Source organism: Quercus lobata, chromosome 3, assembly GCF_001633185.2.
Source record: "Quercus lobata isolate SW786 chromosome 3, ValleyOak3.0 Primary Assembly, whole genome shotgun sequence".
Lineage (NCBI taxonomy): Eukaryota > Viridiplantae > Streptophyta > Magnoliopsida > Fagales > Fagaceae > Quercus > Quercus lobata.
This window is the reverse complement of record NC_044906.1, coordinates 31199448-31221294: the sequence shown is the minus strand read 5'-3', so window position 1 is coordinate 31221294 and position 21847 is coordinate 31199448. Positions and strand designations below refer to the sequence as shown.

General features: G+C 40.2%; 1 pseudogene; it reads right to left on the bottom strand.

The window, feature by feature from the left end:
* Positions 1–21847, bottom strand: part of LOC115982064 — a 107694-nt pseudogene that overhangs the window by 35539 nt on the left and 50308 nt on the right.

Here is a 21847-nt window from a genome sequence, read left to right as displayed (position 1 = left end):
TTTAAAGATATTTGGTTTTTACACCCTAAAGTTTCAGAATTTAGGAGTGTAAAATTTAAACATTCCCAAATTTTAGAGGTAAAATCCAAATTTTGAAATGTCAGGATGTAAAATCCAAACACCCCCAAACTTCAGGAGCTAAATTTTAAATTCTGAAATTTTAGGGTGTAAAATTCAAACAACCCTAAATTTAAGGGTGTCATTTGCAATTTACCCTTTTTATAAGTTGCTTAAAAATCTATGTAACTCAACTAATTAGTTCCTCCAAATGTTTCCAAGACCTCTAAAATTCAAAATCCTGAATTATCAATAAATAAATAAATAAATAAAAATCTACCTGATTCAAAGTTAATGTTCCAGTCTTATCACAGCATATTGTAGTCGCAGTGCCGATGATTTCACACGCAGAAAGTCTTCGTACCTGCAATATGACCTTTGTTACAAAGGTATATCTACATTCCCACAACAGATATGAAATGACATGTTAGCACAGGTGTGAAAAAATTCATGATTACAAACCAGCGCCTTATCTGCCAACATTTTTCCCACGGAGTAAGCAAGGCTGCATCATGGTCAAAGAAAAAAATAACTATAAGGAAAAAACAATATATAAAAAAAAAATTAGACGGATGCACAAACTAAAAGTAGCATATAATTAATTTCTGGTATACATATTAAATTATTTGGAAAGAAAGAAACCATTTTCAGACATGAACACCTCTACTCCCCCAAAAGATTTCCAAAGAACCTCCATAGACCTTTTAAGCATATTGAAAGGCAGTTGTTTATCCAAGAATTGGCTCGCCAAACAAGTGACTTAATTGGCAACTCCTTCATCAATGACCTTATGAGCATGAGAAACAATAATCTTCCCATTTCTTACAATAGGCATATAGAATTCCATTGATAAATTGGTCACTTCCAATCTTGAGAATTAGTTTAGGGAATCCTTACTTGACAGCCTACTAGATTCTACCCCAAGACTCTCATTGATAGAAGGAAACTCCTAAACGACACAGCCAAATCCTTCAGCCCCTTCAGTGGGAGACTCAACACCTCACTATCATGAGAAAGGGCCAGATTGAAGAATCAAGATCAACCTTAGAAATCAAAGTGCCCCTGGATTTAGGCCAGACCTAACCCCTTCCCTTCGTCATTACACACAGAACAGCCTCTAAATCTAGAAATGTTCTCCCTAATTTGAGAAGACAAGAAAACACCCCAAAATAGGCCCATCAAAATCACCCTCTTCCCAACCAAACAACCCAAATATTCAAAATCTCCCATATTTTCTCCTCCCCCATTTTCCATCCCTCCATAGATCACCCCCAACCAAACACAGCGTAACAGCTTTTCCCACTCATTATTTAATATCATCAAAATTATTGAATATTTTCTTATTTTAAATATGATATCTTTTAAGGGATTTCATATATGATATTCGATTAATCCTTGAATGGGCAAAACTTACATTAAGGTAAGGGCTAAAGGAAGTCCATCAGGCAATGCACCTACTGCGATGGCAACCTGCAGAATTTCCATATAGATCTTTACTCTTTACATAAAGTTCCCTATATAAATAAAAAGCGCCGGGGGGGGGGGGGGGGGGGGAGAGAGAATACATAAAATGCCTAAAGTATATACTATGTTTAAATTAGCTCTTTGTTTTAAGTTAATACATCTATCCACCTTCATTACTACATAAAATGCCTAAAGTATATACTATGTTTTAGGGCCAAAATAGGAAATTAGCACCATTTGCCAAACAATATAAGTAATAGACATTGTTTTCAAATTATATTTTTTACTAGCATCTCGAGTCTAAAAGACTCGATTTAGGGCCTATAAATCGAGTCTCGAAAACTCGATTTCCATGGTCTGATCACGTCTGATGTGGTATTTTTTTCACGTGGTGACCACCTGGAAATCGAGTTTTAGAGACTCGATTTAGGCTTTTAAAAACAACTAAATTGTGAAGTCACAACTTTAATTGTTTCTGAAAAAGTATGTAAAACAGTTCTACTCTTCTTTCTAATCTTTCATCCCGTCACCATCCCTTCATGTCTTATCAATCCTCTCGTAAAGAAGTACTTTGATTCCAACTTTTCAACCTTACTTTCCACAAGCGAATCAATACCACAAAGATAAAAACATAATTTGACCAACAGGCAATAGGTATTGATATTGCCCTATACCATGCATATTTCCTCTCCACAATGCCAATTGCATGTTCCATCTATCTCATGAATGCATTTCTTCTTATTTTGAACAGAAACCCAACCTCAAAACCAAAAAATTGGCACAAAAAGAATAGCCAAAACCTCACTGAAAATACCCAGAAAATCAGCTTCCAAAACCCAGAAAATCTGCTTCCAAAATAACCAGAAAAAAACAAACAAACACAGAAAAAATAGCTTCCAAAACCCAGAAGATCAGTTTCCAAAATACCCAGAAAATAAGCTTCCAAAAAACCCAAAAAAAAAAAAAAAAACACGAACACAGAAAAAAAGCTTCTAAAATACCAGAAAATCAGTTTCCAAAATACCCAGAAAGGGTGAGAAGTGTTTTAGGCTGATGGAAAGGGTGAGAAGTGTTTTAGGTCGACAAAGCTTGGTGGTCAGCCATAGAGCATGGGCTTGAGAGCAGATCAGAGACATGGAGCATGGGTTTGAGAGTAGATCAGAGAGAGGGAGAAGGTTCTAGTCTTCTACAGAAGGAGAGAGAGACAGCTTTTGAGTTTTGACAGAGGGAGAGAGAGACAGAGAGAGAGAGAGAGACCGAATGAAAAATGAATAAATTGGGCCAAAATTGGGAATGGAAGGGTCAGGTGTTTTAAGAGTCATAAATCAAGTCTTAGAGACTCGATTTCCAGATGGACACCACGTGGAAAAAATGCTATAACAGATGGGATCAGACCATGAAAATCGAGTCTCAAAGACTCGATATATAGGCCCTAAATCGAGTCTTTAAGACTCAAGATGCTAGTAAAAAATATAGTTTGAAAACAGTGCCTACTAATTATATTGTTTGACAAACGGTGCTAATTTCCTATTTTGGCCATGTTTTAGATTAGCTCTTTGTTTTAAGTTAATACATCTATCCACCTTCATTACGTATTTTCATCATTCTAAGCAGTAATTAAGAAATTATAAGAAAAAACCATTTAATAAACTTTGTGTTTTATTTAGGACTTGTTCTTAAATTAATTTGAAAATTATTGAACAAAAAGAGTAGAGAGAGAAAACTTTGTTTTGAGAAAAAAGCTGTATTTAGTAGCTGTTTAGCATGATTAATTTTGCCAACTTATTTTACTATTTAGCTTATTTTTGCTACTATTCATGGGTCCCATTGCATTTTTTGGTATTATTCATGGGTCCTACTATACTATTTCAGCTAACTTTCACCTTTATCTACAGTACTTTTAGCAAAAAATTTTCAGTTTCAGCAAAATAAGCAGATTCTAAACAGACCCTTAGAGTGAGAAAGTTGTAAGGTTGAATTTTATCAACCATCTTGTTGGCTTTATTCCGTGCCAAATTTGCTTGTATTTTAGCAATTAGTAACCTTGTATTTAGGTGGGAATCATGTAAGGGTAGTGTATGAGAGAGTGTGAAGAATTGCTCAAGATTGTGCAAAGAAGCAGGGACTCGCGGCTGGATCTCACGGGTGGCTCGTGGCTTGCAAGCCGCCAAAAAGTTGCACACGTGCCAAGCATGCCAGAAGCTGAAGAGTCGCACCAGCTGTTACACTACAGGACAAAAGTCCCAGGCTGGCCAGGCTGTTTGCTCGCGACTTGAACTCGCGACTCAACCCAGTCACGAGGTCAAGTCGCCAAAACACCCTGTTTGGGAAAAACTGACTTTTCACATTCCTTCTCACCCTACTATATATATACCCTTATACCCATGATTTTGAGAGAGCTTCCAGAGATAATTTTGAGAGAGAAACCCTAGAGAAAAACAAGATTGATTCATCCACAATCTTCACATAGAGACTCTTCAAATTCCTCTACTATCTTCCTCTCCATTGTTAAATCCTTGAGAAGCACACTACCAAAACCTTTACTCACCATACCCAAATCTGTGAGAAGGCTGTTTGGTGCTTTGGGAAACAGTTAAGAAGGGACCAATTTCATATTCGTAGATGCTATGGTCAAGTAGCGGAATCCGGTAAGCTAAAGAAGAAATAGGTTCGGCGTAATCTCGTTGGAGTAGGAGCTTGGACGGCTTAGGTACATTGGGTAGATTAGGCTTAGAGGGTCTTCTGCTGTTTATGTATCCCAACTACATTCTTTAGTAGATTGTTTACCACTTGGAGGGCGACGGAGAGGTTTTACGTCGAGAGCTTCGGTTTCCTCTTCGATAACACATCGAGTGTTGTCCTTGTGTTTGCATCTCTCTTCTCTTAATCTTTTCCATTTAATTTCTACTGTGGATGTGATTTTAATTAGTTTAGATTGTTTATCAATTCTGTTTTAAGCTTATGTTCATATTCCACACATTAATTGTTTGACATTAAGCTTGAATTGGTAATTTGTAAATTGAGAGTCTAATTGTTCAAGGGTGTTTTGTACACATATTGAACTTTCAAAAGTGATTGCCAAACACAATCAAAATTGATTAATTAGGTAAAACACAAAATTTTATCAATAACTTTTCCTTTTTCTTTACTCCATTACTGCAAAGAAACATAAAAGAATAATAGAGATAGATATAGGTTTCATATGGAACGTTTTCATAAATTAAGGATTTTAATTGATAAAATTAAAAATATGAGCACTAATATGAAATATAGTACATAGATTCTGAACCTTTTCATGCTCTCAAAAAAGCATGTAAGCCTACATATTCACGACCTAAAGGCCACCGCACATTCTTAGTGAAATGGTCATTCTACAAGTATAAGTGCTTGTAGGGTGTGGGAGGTAAGGGGTCGGAATTCAAGTCTCCAGAAAGAAGCTTCACATGCATATGCACTTAGATTATTTTAGAGTATAACTTCTATTTTGTATAAAAAAAATAAAAAAAGACATAAAGTATATTTATAGTTATATACTCTATCTAAACAATATATAGAGTTATAGACACATGAACAAACCGCAACGACAACAAAATTTGTGACAGACTCAATGGAATGTCCAGTATTCGTCTGGCCCCGTACAAACTGAGTACTTCCATCTTCGTTTTTGCTATTGCTAGTAAAACATCTGTGTAATTTTGATATATGTAGTCATGCACCAAGCTAAACTATAAGATTCTCAGTAAAATAGGTACACCTAAATAATACTTTTGACAATGACTGATTTGACTTATTCAGATTGGTGAATAATGAAACTGATGGCAATTGTAAACTTTAGTGAAAGTGATGTTGCTCCATATTTATTGTTAAAGATATGCTGTATTAGATATGTAGGGGCGGGTTTTAGTTCCATAGCCCAAAAGATGAAAGGATTAAGGCCCAAAGAGCCCAATACAATGAATTTGTAGATAGTGGACTTAAAAGCTAGGTTCCAGTGGATCAAGCAACACGCACAGTGAATCAAAGATAGTATGAAAGTAAAGGAAGACAAGCTCTGTGCAAAGAAAAACCTTCCTCGGCAAAATCCGAGGAGAGTGGTCCTTATGTATATTTATCTTAAACTTGGATACAATTTTAGTTCTTGTTGCTACAGTATTTTCTCCACAGATTTTTCGATCCCCTCTCCGTAGAGGGTCTCTTCCATTATGTAGCTCCCCCTAGATGATCTTGGCCCTCCATTTGTTGATCGTCCAGGCCACTAGCTGAGTGCTTGTCCCATCAGACACCTTCCCAAACCCCTTGTGAGTCGCGGCAGCCAAGACAGCATTGTTCAGGGGTCTTTTCCACATAAATGTAGTCAGGAGATTTGGTGGGATGCATTAAATGTGGTGGCAGCCACCATCCCTTTAGTCATGTCAGGACTAACCCCTTCTACAAAACTATTTCTCTATAGTATGACCTCCTCTGGTAACGTGCCACTGATGTGGCCTTACTATCCAAAGGTGTAACCTCCTCGGCATGATAATGGCGCAATCACCCTATTTAAATTCCTGTACCCCACAATAACCCCTCAAAACTCTAGTTTTTTCCCCTTATTCGAGGGGAAAAGTGGGGTTTTGACCTTGGATAACTAATTCCACACGTTTCTTTGACTTCCACGCGTGAGAGCGTCACTTCGCGTGCCCCGCAACTGTTCTGGCGCTTCAGAGTCCGTAACGTCTCATTAAATGTTTCAAGCGGCGCTTTGTTCCCCACGTCCTACGGTGAGATGGAGATCCTACGGCTGGCATTTCTCCTCAAATTTTGGGCGGGACAACTCCCACCCAATTTTGCCTCCTATATAAGGCGCTTGGGGGATTTATTTCTTTAACTTTCCCAATCATCAAACTCTCAAGACTTCTATATCTCCAAACTTTCAAGACTTCCTAAATCTCCAAACTTTCAAAACTTCACAAATCTTCAAACTTTTGAGAAGCTCCTGAAGTGACCTTTGTCCTTATTTTTGTAAGTCTTTTCATTCTTAGGCTATTTTCTCCTCAACCAGTCTCTTCAGCCTTCTACTTTTTACTTCTTTTTCACAAATATTTCCTTCACTTCTCTTTAGTCTACTCTGATGGGTAGGTTCACTCATTTAGTTGATTCCCCTGTAGGTATGGAGGGGTTTAAGGCCTTGTATCAGATCCCCCTGGCATTTCCCTGTAGTACTGTCCTCCGGGCGAATGGATTGACCTTAAGAGGGAGGGGGAAGTAGTTATCCCCATGATCGCCTTTATAGAAGGGGTAATGAGGCTGCCCATGGGGAGGGTAACTAGAGACTACTTGATAACCCATAGGATCTGCCCTCACCAGTGCACGCCCAACCTATTTAGAGTCTTGGGTAGTGTGGATGCTCTCAACGAGCAAATGGGGTTAGGCCTCACTTGGCACGACGTCATCTGGATGTACAAGTGTCATTTGCTTGCAGATTCAGGGTACTACCTTAAGTCTAGGTCCTCCGTAGTAAGGCTATTCTCATGTCTTCCCAAGTCCAACAAGGGCATGAAAGACAACTTTCTGATCGTCTCGGGTGAATGGCATGACGGTCTTCACTGCCCAGTTCAGGAGGGAGAGACAGGTAGGGTACCCTAGGCTTAGGTCTTTTAACATGGGCATTAGTTCTGTAGTTTTGCTGCTTTCTCCTTTAGCATTTTGTTTCTTTCTGATGGAAGGTTTGTTATTCTAACCATGATTTTGCTTCTCGGCTATTTTTTGCAGATAAAAGGTACGTGGCTCCCAACCTTAACTTTTTCAACGTCCACGATCTCAATAAGGTGCTAAGGTGTTTGTGAGCGAGGACAGACAGCTGAGAGCCGTCCATCTCATCCTCAACTTCCAGCCTCTATCTGACAAGTTCCAGGACGTGGGCCACGCGACCAGAGTCGGTGATCCTCGGTTGGCTCGGATAGACGTCTCAGTATCTGGGTTCCTAGCCCGAGAAGACATTGTGCAAGTCGAATCGCCCTCCCACCGTGCTCCCCCTAAGGCCGCAGCTTCGAGAGAAGAAACAGCTTCATCTTGCTTGTCACTTTAGGCGGAGATAGAACAGTTTCACCTTAAGGATGAGAGAGAGGAGCAGGGAGAGCCTGTGATCTAGGTCTCGGACTCAAGATAAGAACTCGACAGATCTTCCGTCGTCTGTCCTTCCGGGCTCATTGTTGCATGTGTACATGGCAGCTCAAAAGAAGAGGAGGATGAGATGCTGTTGGACAACAAGAAGAAAGGCTTACGTGAGCTCCTCGCAGGCAGGGCTAAGGGGTCAGCGCCCAAAGACGCCTTGAGGTCCTAGCTTCCCCTTGCTTTTCCTCCTCCTCCTCCTCCTTCAATCAACCCCTTTGCACCCGCCAACCTCCAAAAAAGGAAAAAGGACAAGGAGGTTGTCGAGGAGGGAGAGGTGATCCCCTCGGACGAGGGGGTTCCTCCCAAGTTGCCCAAGACGACCAAGGGCAAAGGGAGGGCCTCTTCTGTCGAGAGTAAGGAGGTTAAGCCCTTGGCCGAGGTGCGCCTCCCGAATCAGGAGTGGAATCCTAGGCTAGAAATGGATGGCGCAGCCATACTCTGGAACTCTTCCAATAGGGAGTTCCAAAAGGGGGAATGCCCACTACGTGGCCGACGCCCTGGAGTAGCCTCTATTGCTGCTGAAGGACATGGCTGCCTTAAAGAACGTGAGGTAGCAGGATCTCTTCCTGTCCCTGAAAAGGGACTTGGCTCTGGTAAGCTTCTTGTCATGTTTTCCTAATTTCATGCTAGGTTATCCTTTTCTTTTTTGATATAGTATTCCCTTGTTGTTTTTGCATAGGCCATCTAGGAGGTCTTTATGGCCGATGAGTGGGTAAAGGAAGCCCGAAATGAGGCTAAACTCGCGGATAACCTCCGCGCAAAGACCATCAAGTCCTGGCCATCGTCGAGAGTGGGAATAAGGAGTTGGCCCTGAAACTGGCTGTTGCGAACAGGGATTGGAGTAGCACCGAGGCTGGCCTAAAGACCGCTGAGACGCAAGTAGGGGAGTAGCGCCGAAAACTCCACTACACAGAGATAGAGTTGGCCATGGCCAAGCAGCAAGTGGTGGAGTTGAAGGTAGAGCTGAGGAAGGCTAAGGAGGCTGCCTAGGAGGCTCAGGCGGCCGCAAATGCTACAGGGCAAAAGTTCTATAACCTCGGAGTGCAAGAGACTGAGGCCCGGCTAACTAATGAATTGGCAGGGGTTTGTAGGGAATACTGCCTCGAGATATGGACTAAGGCCCTGAATGCAACTGGGGCTCCTGCCAACTTGGAGTTGAGGAGGGCCGAGAATGTCTACTATCCAGAAGACCTCCAAGAGGCTTCTAAGGTAGCTCTGGGCCATAGGAGAAATGCCACCCCTGCCCTAACCAGCTCTCTACCACCCAGGCTTATCTTCCTCCTCCCGAGGCCACTAAAGGGCCTGACAAGGCTGATGACCTAGGTCACAAGGTGGAAATGGCCAAGGGCAAGGAGGCTGGTCAGGGTAAGACTCAGCCAGAGGACAAGGGCAAAGGTAAAGAAGCCAAAACTCTGCTAAAGACCTAGGGCCCAGAGTATTCTCCCAAGGCCAAGGATGCTGCTTCCAAGGCTGCTGATCCCCCTGTCTCCCATCCAACCAGCAAGAAAGACCCTCATCTAGCCAAGGCTTAGCTTAGGATTTTACTTCTCTTTTTCGTTTTTGTACTTATTCTTTTGTTGTGGCAATTTGCCATTGTTTATAATGTATCTTTCTTTTGTTCAATGAAAAGACATTAATTTTTGTTTTATGAACTTTTTCTGTTCTTGCAATATTTATCTTTGATTGGCTGTAGCTTGTGTTTTGTCCTTTGCTAAGACCTTAGATTAATGATGCTTCTAAGTGTGATCGCCCATGCTTTAACAAAAGCTAATAGTAAGGAATTGTTGTTAATTCAAATAAATTACTCCCATGTAAACAGTGAGAAAAATGACTATCACCTTGATTAAGATATATTCTTACCCCTAAAGTTAACAGTTACTCATGCAATTAACAATCCAACTATTACCTTTCATGCAATTAGCAGTGTAGTTGGACAACTTTACCTTGTCCATGACACTTGGCATCTAGTAACTCAACTTAAAAAACAAACTTTGTGTACCTCAGGTAAATAACTCAAAGGATTATGTGTACTTCTGGATTTTCTTCCTAACCTCAAATGGTAGCGAAGTTCATGTTTGTCTAGGGTATATGATCCAAGAAGGCTGTCATACTTTGAATTTCACTTAGCACTCCATTCAACAGTAGGTTTGTATAACTATAAGTGTCAATTTACCCAAAGTATGTGGTCCAAGGAACCTAACATTACCAATGTTCTGTTTAATACTTAGAGAAATAATAAGGAATATTAATTTACCCAAGGTATGTGGTTCGAGGAACCAGGCATAACCAAGGTTCTGTTTAATATTTAGAGAAATAATGAGGAGTATTAATTTACCTAAGGTAAGTGGTCCGAGGAGCCAGGCACGATCAAGGTTCTGTTTAATATCCACAGAAGTAATTAGGAATATTAATTTACCTAAGGTATGTGGTCCAAGGAGCCAGACATGACCAAGTTTTTGTTTAATATCCCCACAAGTAATCAAGATGATACATAATTCTAACAAAAACATGGCAGATTTGCCTTTCATTAATAATAATACCTTCGCAAGCTATTTACATTCCAAGGACATGGAACAACATTTTCATCCAGATCTTCTAGGAAGTATGCACCTATTCCAGCTACTAAGGTGATACGGTATGGTCCTTCCCAATTAGGCCCTAACTTCCCCCATGCTGGGTTTCTTGCAGTACCCACAACCTTTCTCAGTACCAAGTCCGCAGGGGCCAATGGTCTTAACTTTACACTTGAATCATACCTCTGTTTGAGCTTCTGCTGGTAGTATGCTAATTGAACTATGGCATTTTCCCTCTGTTCTTCAACTAGGTCTAGGCTCTTTTCTAGTAGGTTGTCATTGCTGTCTGGAGCGAATAAGCTAGTCCTTAGCTTTAGGAATCTAGTCTCTAGAGGGATCCAGCCTCGGCCCCATAAGTCATTGAAAATGGTGTCTCTCCCATCGACCTATGAGGGGTAATCCGATATGTCCAGAGAACATGTGGAAGCTCATCCACCCATTTGCCCTTTGCATCATCCAACCTCTTCTTGAGTCCATTCACTATGACCTTAATGACAGCCACCGCTTGTCCATTCCCCTGGGGATAAGCGGGAGTGGAATACCTATTCATGATACCCAATTCACAACAGTACCTTTTGAAAGCCTTACTATCAAACTGGAGTTCGTTATCTAAGATGAAGGTATGAGGAATCCCAAACTGAGCGACAATGTTCTTCCACACAAACCTTTTGGCATCTATGTCCCTAATGTTTGCTAGTGGCTCAGCTTCAACCCACTTGGTAAAGTAAGCAGTGCAGGCCAAAAGCCATCTCCTGTTTCCTGCTGCTTTGGGGAAGGGCCCCACAATGTCAAGCCCCACTAAGAAAAAGGTCAGGGACTAGATAGAGGATTAAGAACGCCCCCTGGTTGATGAATGTTGGGAGCGAATCTCTGACATTGGTCACACTTCTTCACGTATTCTTATACTTCCCTTTACATATTGAGCCACCAATATCCCTGAGTAAGGGCTATGTAAGACAAGGAACTGCCTCCCATATGGCTTCCACAAATCTCTTCGTGCAACTCTTCCAGGAGTGACTCCATTACTTCAGGATGGATGCATAGCAAATATGACCTAGAAAAAGATCGCTTGTATAACTTTTGGTCCTCGGACAGCCAAAATCGAGGAGCCTTTCTTTGCACTTTATCAGCCTCCCCCTTCTCCTCGGGCAAGATGTCGTCTTTAAGGAACATGACAATAGGATCTATCCAACTAGGTCTGAACCTAAGTTAATGAATCTGGACCTTTTCCCTCTTCATCTCGGTAGGCTTACATAGATCCTCGATGAGGATGACCCAAGGTAGGCTCTGCACTGAGGAGGTTGCAACAGTGGCAAGGGAATCAGCATGCGTATTTCTGCTTCTAGGGATTTGATGTAAGGAAAAAGAGTCAAATCCTGATTGCAAGTGCCTAGCCTGGTTCAGGTATTCTTGCATTCTCACATCCTTGGCTTCCAATTCTCCCTTTACTTGGCCTACAACCAACCTCGAATCAGAAAATATCTCCACTGTTCTTCATCCTATTTTCTGGACTATAGCCATTCCCACCAACAAAGCCTCATACTCAGCCTCATTGTTTGTGGCCGAGAAGCCCAGTCTTAAGGATTTCTCAATGATGATCCTTTCAGAAGATACTACAACTAGCTCTACTCTTGATCCCCTTTGGTTTGCTACGCTGTCAAAATACACCTTCCAAGATAGAAGTTCCTGCACATAGATCATCCCAATTGATTTTTCCATCCATGCTCGGCCTTTCGCCGCTTTCTTCGAAAAAAGGCTTAGCAAATTCAGTCATTAAATTAGCAAGGACCTGGCCCTTTATAGAGCTATGAGGCATGTATTTAATATCGAAAGTTTCTAGGATCGTTGTCCATTTTGCAACTCTCCCTATGTAATCAGCCTTCCAAAGCAGTGATCAGAGAGGGAGTTGGGTTAGAACCACAACAATGTGAGCCTGAAAGTAATGTAGGAGCTTCCATGTAGCATGCACTACTGCCAAAATGGCCATCTTCAATGGTAAATAGCGCATCTCTGCCTCATATAATGATTTGCTCACATAATAAACTGGTCTTTGCACCCCATCATCAACCCGTACTAGTACCAGACTCATTGCATGTGAGGCTACAGCAACGTAAGTGAACAAAACCTTCTCCTCCTCGAGTTTGGACATAATAGGTGGCCGAGAAAGATATTCTTTCAATTGCTGGAAGGTCGAGGAACACTCCTCTGTCCATTCAAATCCCTTCCACTCATACAATAACTAGAAGAAAGGCCTACACCTATTCGCTGACCGAGAAATGAATCGATTCAAAGCGGCAGTCATTCCTTTCAACTTTTGGACTTCTTTGGGATTCTGAGGAGGCTGCAGGTCATTAATTGCTCTAATCTGATCAGGGTCAGCTTCAATTCTGCGCTGGGTAACCATATAACCCAAAAATTTGCCAGAGCCCACACCAAAAGAACACTTAGCAGCATTAAGGCGCAATTTGTGTTTCCTCAGTATCTCGAAAATATTCCTGAGGTCATCTACATGCTCGAACTCTACTCTTTACCATCATGTCATCTATATACACCTCAATATTTTTGTCCAACTGAGGCTTAAACATCCTGGTCATCATCCTCTGGTAGGTAGACCCTGCATTTTTCAATCCGAAGGGCATTATTTTGTAGTGGTAATTCCCAGTGGGTGTAAGAAAAGTAGTCTTTTCCTAATCGTCCAAAGCCAACGGTATCTGATGATAACCCTGAAAGACATCCAAAAAGCTCATCCGATGATGGCCTACAATTGCGTCCACTAATTGATCTATCAGAGGTAGGGGGAAAGGGTCTTTTGGGCAAGTTTTATTTAAATCCGTAAAGTCCACACATACTTGCTACTTCCCAGTTTTCTTTTTCACCACCACTGTGTTAGGCAGCCACTCGGGGTAGAATACCTCCTTTATGGTCCCAACACGCTTGAGCTTGAGTACTTCCCCCTTGATAGCATCAGAATGTTTCCTAGATGAGCACCGAGGTGGTTGCTTCTTGGGGATGGCAGATGGATTGACATTTAAATGATGACAAATGAAATTTGGATCCACCCTAGAGGCGTCGTAGGCGCTCCACGCAAATACATCAATATTTTTTCTAAAAAAATTCATTGGTTCTTGCCTCTCCCGAGGAGGCAGCGAAACTCCAGCCTTAAAGAACTTTTCCTCATCGCTGCCAATAACAACGTTTTCCAGCTGCTCGCACTTAGCCCCTTCTGCCATTGCCCTTGTAGACAACACTAGCACCTTTGATTGCTATAAATCCTGCTCGGCAGAAATCGAGGATTCACCTTCAGCCTAATGTTTGATTGCAACCACCAAGCATTGCCTAGCCACAGACTAGCTTCCAACAAGCTCCTCGACCCGGTCCCTCGACAGGTACTTCACTTTCAAGTGAAAGGTGGAAGACACGACTCTCATGGCACGAAGTCAAGGTCTTGCCACAATAGCAGTATAGGGGGAGTAGGCGTCTACCACGATGAAGTTTACTTCCACGATTTCTAACCCTGCCTTAACAGGTAGTCTAATTTGGCCCCTCGGAAAGACAATCTTCCCATGAAACCCTATCAAAGTAGAGTCATAGTAGGTTAGGTCCTCGGGCCTCAGCTTCAATCCTCTAAATAGGTCAGGTTCATGATCTCTGCACCACTGCCCTGATCTACTAGTATCATCTTCACATCATACCCTTTTATCCTAAGAGTAACTATTAGGGCATCATCGTGTGACTGTAAGGTTCCAATTTTGACCTCATCGGAAAAGCTCAAAGCTAGTCAGACCTCCACTCTGCTCCTCTTCCAATTAGAGGGCAAGTCTTCGATAAATGGTTGAGATATAGACAGCACCCTGGATGGCCGAGAACCAATCCTCCCTAGAGCAACAAGAATGACATTAATTGTACCTAAGGGTGGTCTTATAAAAGCGTCTCTCTGAGCCCCCGACCTTACCTGACTACCCTCTCCATTGGGCTGATATAGGAATTGCTTTAATTTCCCAATTTTAACCAACTGCTCCAAGTGACTCCACAACGTCCTGTAATCTTCAGTAGTATGCCCCAGCTCCTGGTGGTATTGGCAGTGGAGACTTTGGTTACGCCTTGAGGGGTCTCCTCCCATATTGTTTGACCATTGAAAGTATGGCTCATTCTTAATTTTCTCTAGGATTTGGTGTACTGGCTCTCGGAACACAATACTGACTACTTGAGCGGTAGTAGATCTAGGATGCCCCGTAAAGTCTCTCTGAGCTCGGTTGTTATTGTACCTATTTGACCTAAAATCCCTTCTATCTTGAGGGACCACTTTAGCTTTCCTCTTTCCTTGTTGCTAGTCCTCCTCGACCCGCATATACTCATCAATACGGTTCATGAGCTAACGCACACTCCTAACCGATTTCCTAGTCAGAGACTTTCTCAGATCATGCTCAGCGAGCAAGCCGATCTTGAAAGTCCTTATAGCCATGTCATCGAAGTTCCCATCTATCTCGTTGAACATCTCCTAGTACCTGTCAGAATACGTCTTTAGGGTCTCCCCCTCTCGCATGGTCATAGATAATAGGGAATTCAAGGGCCGAGGAACCCTACTACAAGTCACAAAATGAGCCCCAAAAGCCCTAGTAAGCTCTTTGAAGGAGCTAATAGAACATTCTTTCAGACCTTCAAACCATCACATCGCCACAGGCCCCAAACTGGATGGGAACATTTTGCACAGTAAGGTTTCGTTTTGGGAGTGAACGGTCATTCTCTGGTTGAAGTGACTAACGTGCTCCATAGGGTCTGTTTTGCCATTATACATGGTGAATGTTGGCTAAGTAAACTGCCAAGGAAGCTTTCCCCTTTCAATTCTACGCGTAAACGGTGATTTAAAGATCTGGTTAAAAGCCCTGCTCAAAGCATCATTGCCTAGAACTTTGCGAGATGGACTCTTGCTCATCCGCTTGTAATGACGGTCCTCATCTTACGAAAAAGACTCACTGGGAGGAGTCCTAGACCTGGGCTTATAGCTACCATCTCCATCATCATCAGAAGAAGGGTCAAAACTTGAGGGAGTCCTTCTCTGTCACTCATGGCGTAGCCTCCTGCGAAGACAGTCAATCTCCAACTGCATGCTTTTGGTGTTCTCCTCATGAGAGATGTAACTCCCACCTCGAGACTGGCTCCTGCTAGTATGTGTGGTATGCATACTAACTTCACGGTCCCTTCTTTGCTCAAGGTTGAGGAACTGATCCTTACGCTGGGAACCAATAGACTCCTTCCGATCTTGCCCTGATCCCACCATGGTTGGACGTTGAACTCACTAAAGTTTGAGTTTCTCCACAGACGGCGCCAATTGTAGGGGCGGGTTTTAGTTCTTTAGCCTAAAAGATGAAAGGATTAAGGTTTAAAGAGCCCAATACAATGAATTTATAGAGAGTGGGCTTAAAAACTAGGCTCCAATGGATCAAGCAACACACACAGTGAATCAAAGATAGTAAGAAAATAAAGGAAGACAAACTCTGTGCAAAGAAAAACCTTCCTCGGCAAAATCCAAGGAGAGTGGTCCTTATGTATATTTCTCTTAAACTTGGATACAATTACAGTTCTTGTTGCTACAGTGTTTTCTCCACAGATTTTCTGATCCCCTCCCCCTAGAGGGTCTCTTCCATTATATAACTCCCTCTAGATGATCTTAACCCTCCATTTGTTGATCATCCAGGCCACTTCCTAAGTGCTTGTCCCATCAAACACCTCCCTAAACCCCTTGTGAATTGCGGCAGCCAAGGCAGTACTATTCAGGGGTCTTCTCCACATAAATGCAGCTAGGAGGTTTGGTGGGATGCATTAAATGTGGTGGCAGCCACCATCCCTTTAGTCATGTCAGGGCTTACCCCTTCTACGAAGCTATTTCTCTACAGTATGACCTCCTCTGGTAACGTGCCACTAACGTGGCCTTACTGTCCGGGGGTGTGACCTCCTCAACACAATAATAGCCCCCATCAACCACGGGTATGACATGTGGCGCAATTACCTTATTAAAATTCCTATACCCCACAAGATATATTAGCCCAACAAGGCAAGCCCAAGTTTAGTGACGGTTTTAGGAATATTTTTTAAGGTGGTCATTAAGTATATTAAATTATGCAAAATTTTATAAAAATAAAACTTCATATATTGAAAAAAAAAAAAAAAAAACACACACACACACACACATATTTTCTATTATGAATTTTGTTATTTTGAAATCTTTGCATGATGGTCTCATTATCGTTGCTACAAGTTACATTTCTTTCAAAATTTTAGTTAGATAAAAATTTTCTTGGACTTTTTCTTTTTTGTTCGTAAGAACCTAATATATTGTTAAGGGGACCAAAGTTTAAGGACAAAATTTGGCTACAAACTTAGTTGTAACCTAAGGCTACAACTCTCACTAAAAAATTAACATAGCTACATATTTTTAAAATCTAACCGTTGAATTGTATGTTCTTTATGTTCTTAAAACACATGTCAAAATTCGTGTCAATCAGATGTTATTTACTATTCGATTCATAAATTTATTTTTTATGTATAATTTTAGACTACAAAAACTCAAATTTTAAACATTTGATTAATGACACAGCTATTAATCTTTGATCTTTTTGAAATTTTGCAAGTATGGAGAATATAATAAGAAAATAAAATCCAATGATAGATTTCTCAAAATTCACTTCCAATAAAAAAATTTTGAGTAGAGTTGTAGTCTTAATCTACAATCAAGTTTCTTGCCAAACTTTAATTATGTTATGCCTAAAAAAATTTAGGATGATCACAAATATTTTTTAATAAAAAAATCATAAATTTTTTAAAATTTATATATAATAATAATTTTTTTTCCAGGTCCAAGTGGTCCTATGACCACCCTGGACTTAATGTGGAGCAGCCCCTACCCAAGCCCAACCTACTTTGTGTACAAGGCAAGTCTCCTACTTGTACTAGTAGTCTAGGATATAGCCTCCTATATATACTCATGTTATGGTTCATTGTAATACACTCTCATATAATAAAGATATAACACTTGAGGGTTTCCTCCTTGAACGTAGGCCAACAAAGAGGAACCACGTAACCCTCGTGTTCTTGTGTTCTCTACTTTATACTTCTGCTTCTGCATCTATTCTAATATATTCATATGGTATATCAATTCTAATATTTAACATGGCATCAGAGCCAAACTTCGTTCTTGGCTTCATGCAAAATATCTCTATTTAGCCCCAACAAAGAAGATTCCACATGCACAAATTGATCACAATCGCTTGCCTTGCTGCCTTTAGATATGGACTCCATAGCATCATACAGATTCCATGGAACCATTGTCGCTGCCTCACTATCATGTCCTAAATCCATAAACCCAAGAAGGTTATTCCTATCTAATCTCAAATCTGTGCAAATTGAGCCTTCCCTTCATGAAACTAATCACACGGCCAAGCTCTTCGGACTCCCGCGAGAAAACCCAAAATTTCGGTCACCAAAAGCCACCACACATGCCTCCATGAGCGACCTCAACTCCTAGAGACAATTCCACACACCTCTTGGGTTCCCCATGCACCGCCTAGTCAACCTCGTCGTCCACTAATCTACAAAACCCAGGAATCCGACCTCCATACGCTTCTGCACGCACCTCCACGCATCGTTTAGGTTCTTCACGCGCCACCTGGGTTTCTTTGTCGTTACACAGGCCACCACACGCTTAAAGAACTTTGATAATGTCGTGATGATGTCATCATCCTATCCATGTCAACAACCACGCAAGCCTCTCCACGTCAACCATAGCTTATGTCATCGCCACGTCATTTATGACATAAACTTCTCTACAACTCAAACACGCGACCTGACTTGAACCACCCAGACTTTGCCGACTACTACTTTGACCATTGAAATCCTTTAATTGTTGACTTTGACCATGTGTTGACTTTGACTTTGCATTGACTTTTACCAAAAGTCAAAATTTTCCAGACAATGCCTATCTTGCTTAGTTTTTTTGCATAAATTCCGATTTTGGACTCCATTTCTTCATTTGAAGCTTTGAAATTGCTCATTTGGCCAATTTATCATTGTGGTTTCTTTAAAGAATCTTCTCAAGCGTATCCAACCCCAAGCCTTCATCAAGCTTCCACCTTGAATTTGAAATGGGGGTGTTAGAGATATATTAAACATATTAGCCCAACAACGTAGGCACAAGCCCATCCTACTTTATGTGCTATGCAGGTCTCCTACTTGTACAAATAATTTAGGGTTTAGCCTCTTATATATACTTATGTTATGGTTCATTGTAACACAAGAATTGTACTACACTCTCATATAATAAAGTTGTAGCTCTTGAGGGTGTCTTCCGTGAACATAGGCCGACAAGGCTGAACCACGTAACCCTCTGTTCTTATGTTCTCTATTTTATGCTTCCACCTCCGCATATATTCTAACATATGTCATCATGGTATATAAATACTAATATTTAACATTTATTGTGATTGGTGCATAATAAAAATGGTATCCATGACAAACCAAAATAAAAATGAAATGCTACTCCAATCTCATCAAATTATATCAATGGTTCTGAAAAATATTCTCTTGATAACATTACTCTTCTCATTTGATAAGTTTAAGGATTTAAGATGAAATTAAAAACTTGGGTACTAATATTAAATATGGCATAAATTTTGAGCCCTTTTATGCAGTTTCTCAGTATACATATATCTCTCATGTGCCCAACACACATGCGCACACCCCCCTCCCCCCAAAAGAAAAAAACATACCGCAATAGCGAAAAATTTAGTGAGACGCTTCATGGCAGGACCAGCTTTCGTCTGGCCTGGCATAAACGAAACACCATTTATGTCTTTGCTATGGCCAGTAAAATATCTGTTGGGAAAATATATGTAATATAATGAAGTAACAACAAAATAATTGGAAAACAAAAAGGGCTTAGTGGCATGAATATTTTGTTGTCCTTAGACAATATTTGCCCTCATATAAATGATACATTAGGATTACTATAAATTTATAACCAGGATACAACTATACCAAGAATTATTCCATTAGTACCTTCTTCTTTGGTGATAAGTATAATTATTCAAATAGTACTCTTGAGATAATTCTTGTGAATTTTATGAAAATGGTAAAAAGAAAAAAGAACTCACAAATTGAAAATGGATCACTATTAATCTATGTAGCATGAGTATAGACACGATACATAATACGACGACGTGACATTTTTTGAAAAGCTAGGATATGATACGTCAAGGATGTGACAATTAATTAATTAATTAATATTTATTTTTAGGTATATTTTTTTATATTTGAATTATTTTATGTTTATTTTGGATTTTAAAACTAATTAACAAAAAAAAATTGAAAATATATCTAAAATTAATTTAAAGGCAATAATAGATGACAAAGAAGTACCATAACACCTAAAAAAATATTATTTAAAGTATAAACCAAGAATTTGAGATATTTGTGGATTATATTTATATCATTATTAAATAATAATACTCATATACTTTGTAAAAAACCACTCACAAGTCACAACATAAACTAAGTTACTAACCACCCAGTAAATAATAAATACCAAACTAAACACACCCAATAACAATTTCCAAAAATTAAAATAACCACCCAGGCTCAACCATCGATATATCATTCAAAAGGAAAATAAAATAATAAGGAGAGACTTGATAGAGCAAAAGAGAAAGAGATAGAGAGAGTGTGATACCAAGAAAGAGACCTACAGGTCAATGATTGACGAAGGGGTGGGTGCAAGGTGACTCTTCGATCGCCGATCTGTGGCTATAAGTGGTGATGAGACTTGATAGAGCAAGAGTGAGAAAAAGAGAGGTGTGAATGAAATTAGGGCTGGAATAGAACTCTCTAAACAACATATCGACAGTGGTGGAGTTTCCATGTGTGAGTGTGACCATCTCAAGTTTTCTCTTCTTCTTCTTTTGTCATTTTTTCTATTCCGTGCCACAGACGTATCGCAACCGTGTTTGAATTAAAAATTAAATTTTTTTCCCTAGGTACGTATTTGATACATTTATGCCAGTGTCGACGTACTGTTTGTGTCAGACTCATTTTCAACACCAGTACGTTGGTAAATTTGTGATTCCTAGCTATTAATAGTCAAGGGGGTAATAGCCCTTCAAAAGATATCATTGGAAAGTCACTTTAGTTAATTTTAATGTTCACAAAGCAATGAAAGCATACTACCTATTTAAGACACTTAAAAATCATTTTATGAAAATTATACAAAAAAACAGTTTTCTCCTATCTTGACTGACTGAGATTTCACTTAGTTCAATCGAACTCATAAGCTCGACTAATTGACCTACTATCGAGGCAGGAATTGAGGAAATAGAAAGTTAGGGAAATCATATCAAACAAGCTTTGACCAATCGAGCCATATCTTAATCGAACGCAATAAGTTCAACCGATCAAATTGGAGTCAAGCTACCTTAATCAAAATCCAACTAACCTTTTCAACGGCTCTGTAAACACCTTATTTCGTTCCTACCTATATCCAAGTCCCCGGATCCCAATGACAAGAAATCAAATCACAACCAAAACGATTAGCTAGCGCCGTGTGTAGAGCTCAATGACTTAATAGAGCCTAAAATGTGACCCAAGAAACTAAGTCTAAGCCCAAAATCCACTTTCAAACCCAAAACTCTTTTTAAAGCCCAATTTTCATAAGGCTTACAAAGAGTGCGTACACGTGCGTATGAACGTGTACGCACTTAATTTAATGTGTACGCACTCTTTAGGTCAGAAGCCTAAAATTAGTTTTTTCCTTTTTGGTGGGATTTTTAGTCAATCAATTTGGCCCATTGATTGATTAAAACGTCCCACCAAACCCTAGCGTCCACTAAAAAAACCCTAGCCGCCACAAAGCTTATAAATACCCCCACTTTTCACCACCAAAGGATCCCAACTTTCACCCATAGCAGAAGCTTTGCCAAAATCACTCCAAAATACTTAGTGAGTTTCTAAGAGTTTGAGAACAATTTTTATAAGGATTTGATTAAGTTTTCCAACCATTGGTTATTGTAAAACTAATCTTTTACTCATGATTTCTCAATCACACTGACCATTTTTGCGATCCTATAACCATCTTTTCATCAGTCTAAGGTTTCTTAACCATATACCCAAATTCAACATTTATCCAAGTTGTTAATCCACACACAAAGCTACGGTAGTCAATTTTAGCCAAGGGACCGGCCAATCAACATCATTGTGAGTGTCATGAGGAGGAGATGTGGATCTTTCCCATGATCCACACTCTCCTCCTCGATTTCTTGTTTCTTTTATGTTTTTTTTTTTTTTTGTTTTGCATCATATCATGTTCTATGTTTGTCATTTGATTTATTTTCTCTATCTTGTTGTAAATTTGTTAAAACCCTAGAATCTACCTCAAGGTGCGTATGCATAAGATTAGGTGCATACGCATCATTTTCTCTATGTACACACTCTTTAGCCAATTAGGGTTCTTGTTCTTATCATTTTTCAGGGAATCTAGCTTGAAGCCCAGATGCGTACACCGGTAGAAAGATGCGTACGGCATACGCCAATCTAGGCAGAACCTAGATTTCTTTCAT